This window comes from Alligator sinensis, unplaced genomic scaffold (assembly GCF_000455745.1).
Source record: "Alligator sinensis unplaced genomic scaffold, ASM45574v1 scaffold32_3, whole genome shotgun sequence".
Lineage (NCBI taxonomy): Eukaryota > Metazoa > Chordata > Crocodylia > Alligatoridae > Alligator > Alligator sinensis.
In genome coordinates this window covers 194,905-199,199 of record NW_005843083.1, presented here as the reverse complement: position 1 = coordinate 199,199, position 4,295 = coordinate 194,905, and the positions used below count along the sequence as shown (strand labels likewise).

At 40.8% G+C, this 4,295-nt stretch overlaps 1 long non-coding RNA gene across 1 annotated transcript in view; it reads right to left on the bottom strand.

The window, feature by feature from the left end:
- The window catches only part of LOC112548292, a 6,156-nt gene that overhangs the window by 782 nt on the left and 1,079 nt on the right, over nucleotides 1-4,295 (bottom strand). The window contains exons 2-3 of the long non-coding RNA XR_003092109.1: nucleotides 2,801-2,842; nucleotides 2,613-2,701 (exon numbers count right to left, since the gene is read on the bottom strand). This is a non-coding gene — a long non-coding RNA (uncharacterized LOC112548292). The remainder of the gene's footprint in view (nucleotides 1-2,612; nucleotides 2,702-2,800; nucleotides 2,843-4,295) is intronic.

The following is a 4,295-nucleotide window of genomic DNA, read 5'->3' as shown; positions in this document are numbered from 1 at the left end:
CCTACAGAACCCTGCCAATATGCCTGAGCCCTTTCCAAGAAATATCATTGGAAATAATCCTCCATGTCTATTCAACTGAAATTACCAAGCATAATGTTAGTTATGGTCTGATATGGACATCTGTCCACAGTGATTTATATTGAAACCCCAATGCCTTTTGCATTGAACTCTAAAGAGGAATCAGACTTGAATGAGGTTGACCTGTTATCATACAGCAGAACCTAGCTCCCAAACAACTGCCATCTTGAGTGCAAGAAAACCCAGGCAGCAACCAGCTACCTATGATAGAAGTCCTGAATGCAACCAGGGCAGCAAAATTAGACACGAGGAGTCAAATAAGCATCACATCATTAGCATTATGATATTCATGACTGCTGAAGACCGTGGAATAATGATGTGAAGAGTGAACCAAAGGAGGTGAAACTGCCAATATAGACTATCATTGGCCATGAGAGTATTAAAATGGTTTATCACCAAGATGATCTTGTCTGAGCAATCTTGCCACGGAAAAATTGAGGATGTGCTTGTTTTCAACTGGCATTAAAGTGACAAGCTGTATGAGATAAGACAAATGACCAATGATGTAAAGCAGATGTTTGATTTCTGGAACAAGGGGCTATGAAACCAAAGCACAAAAAAGTCCTGATGTGTTACTACAGGGCCTCTGTGTGCTATGAAAACACTCTTTATCAATAACCTGTGGGACCACTGCAAAATCTAATTTCTGTCTATCTCAAAAGCACAGCAAACCTAATCCATGATGAAATCTAAAGCGTGAGATTTTGAATGAGTATAAAAATAAACCAAGGACTCAGCAAGCAGTGATCTTATATAGAAAGGCCAGAGGTGTAAGGCACTTACTAAGCACTGGAGAGGGAGGGGGCATCATTCTTCTTACCCCACTCATCCCTTGCTCCCTCTGCCCAATATGCCATATGGTGCAGTGCTGCCCTGCCCAGCTCCAATGGCCAGACAGAAGCAGCACAGGGTTTCCCCTGCTGCTGCAAATGCTCCTGGGGAGGGGAAAGGAGCAGGAGGGGATCTCTATTCCACTCACTCCACTTGCCCTCCCCCACCCCAGCCCCTCAAATTGGTGTGGCCCTGCCCCTGCCCAGCTCCTGTAACCAGGCAGGGGTGGTGAAGAGCTTCCTTGCCACCACAAAAACTTTTGGTGAGAGAGGATTTTGGCACCCCCTCATAGTTGGAGCCCAGGGCAGGTGCCTTGCCTGGCCCTAGTTACACTACTGGAAAATGATGGTACCCACATGTTGAAGGAAGTATATAAACTATGCTTACTTTCCAGGTAGTTATTACTTCTATTAATGTTAGCTTCCACAGGAGTTTGTGTGTAAAATGTAATTCTGCTTAATTGCTTTTCTTGGGGGGGGTTCAGAATTGTTGATTATTCCTTAAGAGATTATTGACTTATAAATCATTTAAAGCAAGAGATAATAGGAATAAATTAAATGAGGTTTGGTTATTTCATGTTCTCATACTGAGAATCTTTTTCTATTTAATATGCTTTATTTAACTGGATTCTTCTGCCAATTTGTGTAACATAACATGCCTACTTTGGTCTTTGAAATAAAGTATGCTACTCTGCTGAAGAGCCTGATCCAAAATCCAGCAAAATCAATGGAAATCTTTCCATGGATTGTAGTATTCTTTGGATCTAGTCCTGAAACCAGAATTTCTGGTTTTGTAATTTTGAAGGGATACAAATCAGCTCCTGCCTCTTTCCCCATTCACATAAAAAGCAATGTTTTTACATTTATGCTTGCAGAAGTGAAACACTTAAGATTATATGGATGTCTGAGAAGCATTACATAAAAATCTCTGTTTCCTGTACTCTGCAGTTGTCTTGGCACCTCTTAAAATCTTAAAATTTTACAACTTTGCAAGTAGCTATAAATAACCCATTTGAATTATCCAAAGTGAAAGAATTTTAGGCAGCAGCAGCAGCCTCCAAACTTTGAATGTTGACATTTTAGGCAAATACAGACATTTCACCTAGCTTCTAATTTGCAGTGTTATAGTATAAGGAACAAACTTTATTGAGTAGTCTATTAGCCTACCAAATTTAGATCAAAATCTTAAAACGTAGGGCCAAATTCTGGGTAATGAAGCAAAGGCAACATAAGACTCTTGTAAAAGATGAGCAGGTGGCAAGGAGGAGAGATGGAGTGCTCATTCCAGTTGGCTCAGGTGTTTGCATTACTGAGGTGAACCTTTGTTCCACCCATTATCAGTAATGGGGTAGGAACGGAAGTGGTCTGCTGCAATTCTGGACCAGTGTTACCAGTTCTATTTAGAGAAGCAATGGGCTTCTTTAACGTATTTGTGGCTCAACCTCTTTTCTGTTATAAAGCTATAAAATGCAACTGCCTCTGGAGCAACATCTAGCAACTGTCTAGCACTGTACAACTGTTCAGTACAATGAGGGAAAAATATCTTCTCAAATTGAAACTACAGATGGAATTCAGATAGCCAGAAAGTAACTGTTACTTTTGGAACATTAAGAATAACCATCCTCATCTAATCAAAAACATATAATTGGATTTTTAAAGTCCATAAGTAGTTAGAAATTTAAGTCTCATCTGAGAATAAAGCACCTTCATCAGTTGTGTCCAACATCACACTAGAACAGTCCTTATTCTGAAGAGGGCAACACAACCTGCAGAATCATCATCACTTCTGATCCCTGTGAATAAAAGTCACTTATTTTATATTATCAGTGCTATACAGTATAATGTTTTATAACACAAATATATGTTAAATAAAATATATCTGTTATACCTACTATTTTCTGCCTTCTTTGGAAAACAGCGGCTATTATTTTTTTCTAGATACAAACAGGAATGGGAATTTGAATTAATTGCTAGTCACATAACACAGAATTTAAAACAACTAGTGTTATTTATTTAGATGTCTGAAAGCACAAGAATTATATTTTTATCATTTAATAAGTTTCAAACATACCAGTTATATTCTTAAAAGTAAAAATATTAACCTTCATTTTTATCAATGATTCAGTACTTTCACAATAGCATATCACTACTGTTTGACATTATTGTTTTTAGGATATCTGAGCAATAACCAAAGAGCATTACAAGTCTGCTCTTGCAAGCTCTCTGTTTGTAGATCTTCCATGGAAACATAGGTAGAATACTTGAAGGATGCTTACTCAAATTACAAAGGTCATCAAGGAGCAGACTTTGAACAGGACCAAAGAAAAGCAGCTTTCCATTTCAGATCCATAAGGCAAATCTCTAGAGCAACTGTACAGCAAATCTCTAGAGTACTGTATTCTCTATATGCATGCATGCCACGTTGCAACTATTCTGTCAATTTCCAAAAAGCAGTACAGAACAGTAGAGGTGAAATTTGTATATCTGAGAAAGGAGATTTTTTGTGAAAGATTAACAATTTTAATTTGTCACTGTTTCCCCTCTGATTTTTTTCTCTACTATTTCACAAATATGGCTTTCTGTGGCTGCGGGGGGGGAGCTGTTCCCAACAAGGTTTCTAATAAACTGCCCTGTTTTCAGCGGGACATCTGTCTATCCTTCATTTTGTATTGTTCAGCATGCCCTGGGTTTGCCCCTGAATGACAAAAAAAAAAAAAAGAGAGATTTAGGTTGTAAACAGGGGCAGATCCAGAGGTGCACTTGCACCTCCCTTTAATTTCTGGTCCATCCAGAGTTTAAAGCTAACTGCCTAACAGTGGCAGTAGCACTTCTATTCAGGCATCAGTGATGGTTGACTTAATGGTGCATTATAATCTACCTTATTCCCTCTAAACTCTTCATCCTAGAGGGTGCGTCCACATATGCAAGCACATGCGCTTGCAGCAGCTCAAATAGAAATGGTGCAAATTTGAGCTGGGGCTCTTTGCCCCAGAGCACGTGCTCAGACATGCACTTTGCTGTGGAGCAAATTGTGCCACTAGGGGCAAAATAACCCTGCCTGGCTCCTCCTGGATCTTCAGCCAGGGGGAGCTAGAGCCCGGGGCCAGCACCTCTGCTGTCTGCAGCAGTATAAAAAGCCACCCTGCCAAGTAGCTTAGGGCAACTAGTTCTCAGGAGCTTCTAGGGCCCAGCCAACTGGTACCTGTGGACACTACCCTTTGTGCCAGCTGGACTGCTGAAGCACCCCTGAAAATTCCCTGCACACTCTACCCACTGCAGCACTCTGGCAGTGGGGGCTGCTGCCTGGCAGTGACCTGCTGTGCACCTGCCAGACTTAGATGGGGACTGCACAGCCAGTAGACGCATGCGACCCCCTCGGCCAGCTGC